The following is a 9,956-nucleotide window of genomic DNA, read 5'->3' as shown; positions in this document are numbered from 1 at the left end:
GTCTCCCTCTGGGCCAACCCTTTTCCTGACAGAACCTTTTAAGGATCCACCCCACATCCTTTCCTGATGTTCAGCATCTGGTCATCAATTGGGCAGCACTCATGATGACCCACTAGGGCATCCCAGTTTCGGAATTAGACTCTGATGCAGTTGTATTCTTGCTTTTGTGATTCCTCACCCCTTCCAGGCTAGGCAAAAAGCCTGTGGTAGATTCTCACAAGCACAACAGCAAGAAAAAATTATCCAGACATGCAGAGGGCATCTTTGGTGATCATCACCAGATGGACCATTGGTTTGTTCCTCTAGTTTGAGTACCAAGAAGAAGGCAGTGGGTAGGGATGAGGATAGGCTGGACTGAGTCTGAATTTTTATTTCCAGAGCTTAGATTTAGGAAATATGTGGGGAAAGAGCCTACTCTTGCATTGTTTGTTTGTTTTTAATTATTCACCCTGAAATCCTATTTTAAGTAAATTGTTCTCTTATTGCTGTGGAATGAAGGAGTTGAATCTGAGGGCTTCAGACATCCTGCAGAGCCCTAGATCTATGAACGAATTCAGGAATAAAAATACCATTCAATAAATGCTTACTATAGAATATAAATATAGAAGCACGAACAGTCTAGTCCCTTAGGGAGCTTATATTCTACACACATAGAGCCAAGAAGGAGCAGTTTGGTTCTGGAAATTTACCTGGATGGTGAGAGGGACCAAAGGGGAGTATATTGACACGCCCCATTCAGGAACAATGGCAGAGCTGATTTGATCTTGATTTATGGTTCCAGAAATGGGGTGTGTGGGGAAGGAAAGGGTATGTGTCTGTGTGGCTGGGGTTTTCCTGAAACTGTTCCCATGGAGGCAGTCACCCATCTGGAGAATGAAAGTGAGGGCCCTGAGTGGAAGTTCCTTGGGGGTACAGTTTGAGGGATAGATATCAAGAAAGTTAGAAAGGAGAGAAAGAAGGGAATGAAGCATGATTGGGACTTTCCTGAAGTAGTGATCTGGGAGAGGCAGTCACAAATCTAGGATCCTAATGCAACAGAATGCCACATAATTAATACATACTGGTCCATGGAGAACTCAGGGTAGGGCTCAATGAAGCAGGTGAATAGATGGTGATCCCAGAACCAAGTTTTAGAGACCTATCTGACAACTGGGATGTCACATGCCCATTTCATAGATAAAGAAATTGACAGTCCAAGAGATAAAAATATTTTGCTCATTGTCACATGGCTGGGATCAAAGCCAGGATATGAAATCAGACTTCCTGATTCAATGTCCACTGCATTTTCCTTTCTATCAACGGGCAATGATCAGAGGTGACAACTTTCTGAGACAACACACAACCCATATGAACCCAAGAGTAATTTTTCTCTAACTTAGCCTTTCCTCCTTCTTCTTTCTCTTCCTCTCTTTAGTTCTCTATTCTGCTATCTTTGATTCTCTCTCCCTGTCTCATCTTTTTTTTTTTCCTGGCAATTTATTTATTACCAATTACATGCAATAACAAATTTCCACATAAGTTCTTCAAAGTTATATAATCGAAATTGTCTTTCCTACCCCCTCCGGAGGCTGGTAAGCTATTCGATCTGGGAACATGCACTTGCTCATCTTTATCTCTTTCTCCTTTTCTGGGACTCTTTTCTTTTCCTGACTTCCTCCCCCGACATTTCCCCCCTTTTTGCTTTTTCTTCTTCTCCGTTCAGAAAAATAGAGAATCGAAGGTTATTTTAATATTTTTCAAATATTAATTCAACAACATTTTATATCCTCTTCTAAAATTTAAAGTATGATCATTCTAATCTTTGCTTTTTAGTTGTTGAGTGGTTTTAGTTGTGTCTGACTGACTCTTCATGACCCCATTTGGGGTTTTCTTAGCAAAGATACAGGAGTAGTTTGCCATTTCTTTCTCCAACTCATTTTACAGATGAGGAAACTGAGGCAAACAGGGTTAAACAACTTGCCTGCCCAGGATCACACAGCTAGCAAGTGTCTTGAGGCCAGATTTTAACTCAGGTCCATCTGACTCCAGGGCTGGTGCTCTATCTACTGAACCACCTAGTTATCTCAAACCTTTGAAAGGTCTCTTTAAAAAATTAAATAAGTTGCTTTGTATGTGACTCTTAATGGATTTTTTTCTTTCAAAAGGTCAGCAGTTCTTAGTATAAAGTTCCTTATTCTTGGTCTAGAGACTTAGCCCTAGAATAATTAAATGCTGATGATCCCCAAGTAGAACTACACTTCTGTAATGCCTTTGGTTGTGCTAGGGCTTGTGTACCTGTGTGGGTAAATGTACAAGAAACTGTTCCAAGTTTTAGTTTGCAATGGGCAAGAGCAATGGATTTGGAGTTAGGAAGATCTGAATTCAAATTAGGTCTTGCTAACTGGGTAAGTCATTTATCTTCCCTCAGCATCAGTTTCCTCATCTGTAAAATGGGAATAATAATAGCACCTATTTCACAGGATTGTGAACATCCAGTAAGATGATGGGTATACTACTTTGCAAAATCTTAAAGTCCTAAAAAAGTGCTAGTTATATTATTATTAATCATTTAAATGTTATAGTTGTTGTTATTGGTGGGAATTCACTGAACTGCTTTTTTTCTCCTCTAAAAATTCTTTGTTGGGGCAACTTGATGGCTCAGTGGATTGAATACTAGGCCTAGAGTTGGGAGAACCTGGGTTCAAATGTGGCCTCAGACAATTCCTAGTTGTGTTTCCTTGGGCAAGTCCCTTAACCCCAATTGCCTAGCCCTTACTGCTCTTCTGCTTTGAAATCAGTACTTGGTATAGTTTCCAAGATAGGAGGAGAGGGATTTTTTTTTTTTTTAGTTCTTTGTTACAAGAAATGGCTGTCAGTATAGGGGAGGAAGGAGGGATATATTTGGAAATGAAGGAAATGTAAACACAAAAAGTATGGGTAATTTTAATTTAATTTAATTTTTAAAAATTTTTTATAAAGATATTTTATTTTACCGATCACATATAACACATTTCCCCACAAGTTTTCTAAAGTTATAAGATCCAAATTATCTTCCTCTCTCCCTTCCTTCTCTCTTCTCAGAGCTGGAAAATAATTTAATCTGGGTCATATTTGTATTATCATGCATAACATATTTCTACATTTTTCATTTTTGTAAGAAAATGATCAAATAAAACCCAAACCCCAAATAAACAATTGAAAAATGGTCTGCTTTCATCTGCATTCTGATTCTAACAGTTCTTTCTCTGGAGATGGATAGCATTCCTTGTCATAAGTCCTTCAGAATCGTCCTGGATCATTATATGTATCAGCAATTTTTGAAAATTTAATTTTGATTGTCATGCAATAATCGGTCACCATTGTAAGAGCACACTCATACATAACCAGACCCCAAAATAAAACCGTAAATACACTGATGGGAAAGACGACTCTAACAGTTCTCCCTTTGGAAGTGGTTAGCTTTCCCCATCAGAAGTCTTTCAGGATCGTCCCGGGTCATTGCTATCAGCAATTTGTATTTTATCTATTTATTTTTTGGTTAAGTAATTTACTCAGAGTGATAAAAAGGGGCAAACATCAGAGTTGGCATCCAAACTCAGATCCTCGGTCTCCAGAGTCAGTGAGTCCTCTTTCCACTGGGCTAAATGAGATCTGCTTCTTTTAATTCCCTTCCTTTCCATCAGCATTTTTTGTTTGCTTGTTTTGTGCATCTCTGTATATGTCTGTGGGAGCCTGCGGGTAGGCAGCCATGTCTGTGCCCACGTCTATGTGTGTTTGTAAATCTATATTTGGTGGATGGAAGGGGTCGGCGTGGCGTGCCCGTGTCTTTCTCCGAGCCCGCATGCGCGCCCCTGGACGACGGTGAGAGCCTTTGGAGAGCCGGTGTCCCCGCTTTCTCCCGGGGAGCCCAGAGCTGCCCTGGGCAGGAGTGACGCACGCTCTTCTGAGTTCACCTTTCTCTTGGGAACCTGCTCCTGGGATGGGGCTAGACCGAGAGGAGGCTGCGTCAGGAACCCGGCTGGGCCCTTTCGCAACAGCCCCGGGGCAAAGATGGGAGCCTCTCGCAGGTCAGACCTGCCCACCGCTGCCAGGAAAACTGCTCTCTGGGGAGTGGCTGCACCGTCAGCCTTCTCTGCGGCTATCCGGCCAGGCAGTGCCAGCTGGGGCTCTCTCCCCAGTCTAGGATGGCTGGAGGAGAAATAGAGGCATGCCACGAAAAAAGTACTTGGGGGGCGCGTGGGAAATGATGCTGGATTGGAGTCAACAGACGGGAGAAGGAAAAATCCAGGTAGTGGCGATCTTGGGAGACCTGAGTTCAAATCCAGCCTTGAACACTTAATAACTGTGTGACCCTAGGCAAGTCTTTAACCTCGGTTTGCTTTAGTTTCCTCATCTGCACAATGGAGATCCTAGGGACAATCTAGATGTCTCAGTGGATAGAGAGGCAGGTCTGGAGTTCAAATTGGGCCTTAGATATTTCCTAATTGTATGACCCTGAGCAAGTCACTTAATCCCAGTTGCCTAGCCAGTATCACCAGTACTTAGTATCAGTTCTAAGACAGAGAAGGTAAAGATTTGAAAAAAGAATTAAATGAGATAATAAGTATAAAGCTCAGCACAGGGCCTGGCATATGTTAGCTATTATTATTCATTTTTCCCAGCCTTAGTTTCCTCACCTGAAAAATGAGAGGGTCAAGCTATATGATATCTAATGTCGTTTCCAGTTTCTTTCTTCCTTTCTTTCTTTTCCTTCCTTCCTCCCTCCCTCCCTCCCTCCTTCTCTCTCTCTCTCTCTCTCTCTCTCTCTCTCTCTCTCTCTCTCTCTCTCTCTCTCTCTCTCTCTCTCTTTCTCTCTTTCTTTCTTTCTTTCCCTTACTTAGGGTTGTATTATATTATTATATTATATGTTGTATTATATTATTATATTAATGTATACAATATACTATTGTATATTAGTTCTAAGGCAGAAGAGCAGAAAAGACTTGGCAATGAAGGTTAAATGACTTGCCTAGGGCACATAACTAGTAAATGTCTGAGGCCATATTTGAACCCCAAATCTCCAATTTCTAGACTTGACTCTCACTCCACTGAGCCACCTAGCTGCCCCCTCCCTTCCAGTTCTAAATGGATGACTCCAAGACACAAGAATAATAAATAGAAACATTTACATTTGATTCAGTTTAATGAATCTCTGCCCACTATTAAAAAAACTTTTTTTTAACAATTACATATAATATGGAATTTCTACACAAGTTTTCCTAAGTCATATGATTGAACTTGCCTCCCTCCTTTCCTCCCCTCCCTCCTCCCAGTGATGGCAGGTGATTCGTATTATTATTATGATGCAAAACATGTTTCCATGTTATTCATTTTTGTAAGTGAATAATCTTATAAAACCCAAACCCCAAAACCCAAATCCAAACGAACAAGCAAAAAATTGCATGCTTTTGTCTGCATTCTGACTCCAACAATTCTTTCTTTGGCCCTGGAGAACATTCTTTGTCCCAAGTCCCCCAGAATTGTCCTGTATCATTGCATTGCTAGAGTAGTGAAGTCTATCTCAGTTGATCATCCCACAGTATTGCTGTTACTGTGTATAACATTTTCCTGGTTCTGCTCACTTCACTCTGCATCAGTTCATGTAGGTCCAGTTCTTTCTGAGATCATCCTGTTCATTGTTTCTTATAGCATAATAGTATTCTATAACTGTCATGTCCCACAATTTGTTCAGCCCATTCCCCAGTTGAGGGATATCCCTTTAGTTTCCAAATCTTTGTCACCACAAAAAGAGCAGCTATAAATATTTTTGTACAGGCAGGTCCTTTCCTTTTTTAAAATTTTATTTTATTTTGTTTAATTTAATTTTATTTTTATCTCCTTGGAATACAACCCTAGTCATGGTATTACTGGATCAAAGTGCCTGCTATTTAAGAGTGGCACAGTATGGAGTAATAGAGATCAAGTTGAAGTCAGGAGACCTGGGTTCAAATCCTACCCATGAGCTATACTAGCTTTGTGTTGTTATTAATTTGTTTTTTAATCATGTCTGAATCTTCATGAGCTCATTTTGAATTTTCTTGACAAAGATACTAGAGGACAAATCATTTAATTTCTCCTTGTCTCAGGCAACTTTTCTAATACTGCCTTTTAGATAGCAAACACTCTACCAGAGGAGGGCAGATGCCAATGAAATCCCAATACCCATTCAAAAAATGGCAGCCCTGGCTGCACAAAGATAAAAAATGCCCCAGGCTTTGCTCTCAAGGAGCTTGTGAACCTCTAGTACTTTCGCATCCCTTATTTAATTTAATCTTCACCTTAGCCTAGCAATGCAATTATTACCACCACCACCCCATTTTACAGTGGAGGAAACCAAGGCATAGAAAGACTAAAATGGTTTTAGTTAGCAGTAGAGCTAAGACTAGAACCCATTTCTCTTGAAGTTGAGGCCAGTTTTATTTCCATTTTAATATAATGGCTAGGGTGTGCCTCTAACAATTACTCTTATGAATATGGGATAGGGAACAGCTACATAGTACAGTGGATAGAGCATCAGGTCTGGAGTTGAGAGGACCTGGGTTCAAATTTAGCTGTGTGACCCTGGGTAAGTCACTTTAAAAAAATAAAACTTCCATATTGGTCATTGGGCAATTCACTTAACCTATAATAAGAAGCTACCTTAGATCCATTGGAGGAGGAAATGGCAAATCACTCATGTATCCTTGCCAAGAAAACCCCCTGGATAGCTATGGTACAGGGGGTCAAGAAGAGTTGGACAGGGACACAATTGAACAGCAGCAATAAAGGACTAGTCAGGGTTGTGGTCTTTAACCCTTTTTTCCCTCTAGTTGGGGAAGGGAAACAATCATAAAAGATATCAAACCTGAAAGAGTGCCTAGAAGTCATCTCATTCCCTAGGCTTACTCTCCATCAGGAAATGAAAAAATGGACACAGAAATAGATGAAGTGATTTGTACAAGGTCAGCCTTTGGAAGGAAGGGTTCCCACAATTCTCACTAGCCCTGGTCTATTCCTTGAAACTCATTAGTAGACACACTTTTCAGGTGTCTAACTAATATATGAGGGTAGCTCCTAGGTGGTGCATTGGATCAAGTGCCAAGCCTGGAGTCAAGAAGACTCCTCTTCCTGAATTCAAATCCAGCCTCCCACACTTACTAGCTATATGACTGTGGGCAAGTCACTTAACTCTGCCTAGGTTTCTTTATCTGTAAAATGAGCTGGAGAAGGAAATGGCAAACCACTTGGCATCTGTGCCAAGAAAACCCCAAACAGGGTCACGAAGAGTTGGGCACAACTGAACAACAACAAAGCTGACGTATACTTGTATGGTAACTGGATAAGTCTGCCCCCAAGTCTACCTGGATCTCCCCAAGGAGGTACTTCCTGCCTCTTCTCTTCCCACTTTTCCAGCTATACATTGTTGTTGTTTAGTCACCTAGGACTCTTTGTGATCCCATTTGGGGTTTTCTTGGCAAAGATATGAGAGTGGTTTGCCATTTCCTTTTCTGGCTTATTTTACAGATGAGGAAATTGAGGCACCCAGGGAATGGGTTATGTGGTAATGGGAGAAAATTTCCCTCAGTGATTCCCATACTCAAAGGGACTCCAAGAAAGACACATGAAAGCTAAGTTTTCTGCTCCTTATTAGCTATTTTCTCCCATAGTAAGCTTGTCTCTTGTGCAGGTGACCCATAGCTCTTTCTCTCCCTGTCTTCTTCCCTCTTCATTGTCCTGCCTGCGGCTATGGGGCAGGCTCTCAGCCAGGAAACTAGGGAGTTGGGTTCATGAGAAACCTGGTGAATCATCCTTCCATCTGAGTCTCCTTAGTCTCAAGGGACCTCTAGAGCGCTCCCTGCTGTTCCATGGACCTAGATTCAGCCTAAGCCCCAGAAGAAGGCAAACAGATGGGAGGAGACAGTGGGAAGCCTTCTTCTGGGTTATTTTTGTATTTCAGAGCCAAGGCCTAGGTACACAACATGATCTGGGGCTCAGGAAACTTGGGTTCTCTCCTATCTTTGATCCTGACTTGCCGAATGACTCTGGGCAAGTTACACCCTTTCACTTGCAATATCTCAAGTATCTCCCCATCTATAAAAAAAAAGGGTAATGATTCCTGCCCCTCCCTGGCTCCCTGGGATCCTCTCAGGATAAGGGAAATAACAGATGAGGACATGCTTTGAAGGAAGCCCTGGAGACCTTGGGTATCAGTGTATGCATTTCCATGGAATGAGATAATATTTGCTGAGCACATAGCAGAATGTCTGGCACACAGTAGACCCTCAATAAATGCTCATTCCCTCCTTTTGCCTCCCCCACGTCCCATGGGTATGGATGGATGGCTTTTGATACCTGGAAACGGATACTCATTTTGTCAGCATCTAGGCAGTGAGGTGGCACGATGGATAGAGTGCCAGGTCCGAAATCAGGAAGATGAGTCTTCCTGAGTTCAAATCTGGCCTCAGACTCACACTTACTAGCCGTGTGTCCATGGGTAAATCACTTAACTCGGGTTGCCTCAGTTTCCTTATCTGTAAAATGAGCTAGAGAAGGAAATGGCAAACCACTCCAGTATCTTTGCCAGGAAAACCCAAAATGGAGTCATCACAAAGAGTCGATCATAACTGAAATGAATGGACAATGACACTCCTAGAATAGATGATGCCTTTGCCATCTTGTTCTAGAGAATCCGCTTTCCTCAGATGCTTGCTAACTGATCTGCGGTGAACAGCACTAGAGGCAGTGTGTGACCACATGCTGGAAAATGATGACTGTGAAGAACATCAGAACACTCATATGGACTGTTGATGGGCAAAGAAAGCTGTGCCAGGAGAACAAAATGCCCAATGACAACAATCATAGAAATGTAAATTACACAACATGGAAGCCAACTCAAATTAAGTGCAATCAACAACACTGATTCTGAGGGGGTGATCAGACACTCCTCCTCTTGGGATCTGGGGTCAGAAAGGGATTGTGGATGCCCAATAGGAGTCAAGTTGCCATTTTGACTGGTTTGATTTCATTTGTCATCTTTACAGGAGAATTTGGGGTTGGGGTTCAGGAAGGTATATAGGACAGTGAGACCTAGACTGTCAGATATTTCCAGGGTGCCAGCTTGTTTAGCTGTTTTCTTGTTAGGTGGGAAGAGCCTATGGGAGTACAGATGGGAGGTGAGAGCAATGTTTGTTGCTTTTTAAGGCATCAATAAAACATTTAAAGAAGAACTTGGAGTTTGGTCTGGGTTCAAAGCCTCAAGCACTTACCAGCTGTGTGACAAACAACAAGCTGAGAGTCTCTGTTTTCTCATCTGTAACAGGGATAATAGTATAATAATAATAATATGGGTGCTTGCTGTTCTGGAGAAAGAAAAGTTAGCCTGAGAGGTTAAACAGTTTCATGCTATTGACCACAAGGGGGAACATCTGAGAGAGTAGAAAAATCAGTGTCAACCCATCTTTCTGTTGGAATAACTAAAGAATTGTAAGCTGATGGTAGAGGGGAGGCAGGACGGAGGTCTTTTCTGATTGCTTAAGGTGCAAGAGATAGTGAGTTCCACAGGCAGCATGGGGCAGGGGAAATCTCTCCTCCACTCTAACTACTGACCTTCCATGCTTCCTTAAAGTCTCAACAAAAATCCCACACCCTCCAGGAAGCCTTCTCCTAGCCCACTTGATTCCAGTCCCTTCCCTTGGTTACTTCTTTTCTTCTGATCTTGTGGATAGCCTGTTTTGTACATATTTGTTTGCATATTGTCTTCCTCGAGTCTTTTGCTTCTATGGTATCCACAGTGCTCTGTACATTGATTGCTGTAGTGTCCAACTTTTCCCAACCCCATGGATCATAGTCCATTGATTTTTCATGGCAAAGATACTGGGTGACTCAATGGATTGAGAACCAGGCCTAGAGATAGGAAGTCCTGGGTTCAAATTTGGCCTCAGACACTTCTTAGCTGTGTG

This window comes from Monodelphis domestica, chromosome 1, assembly GCF_027887165.1.
Source record: "Monodelphis domestica isolate mMonDom1 chromosome 1, mMonDom1.pri, whole genome shotgun sequence".
In the NCBI taxonomy this organism is placed as follows: domain Eukaryota; kingdom Metazoa; phylum Chordata; class Mammalia; order Didelphimorphia; family Didelphidae; genus Monodelphis; species Monodelphis domestica.
This window is presented reverse-complemented; position numbering follows the sequence as displayed.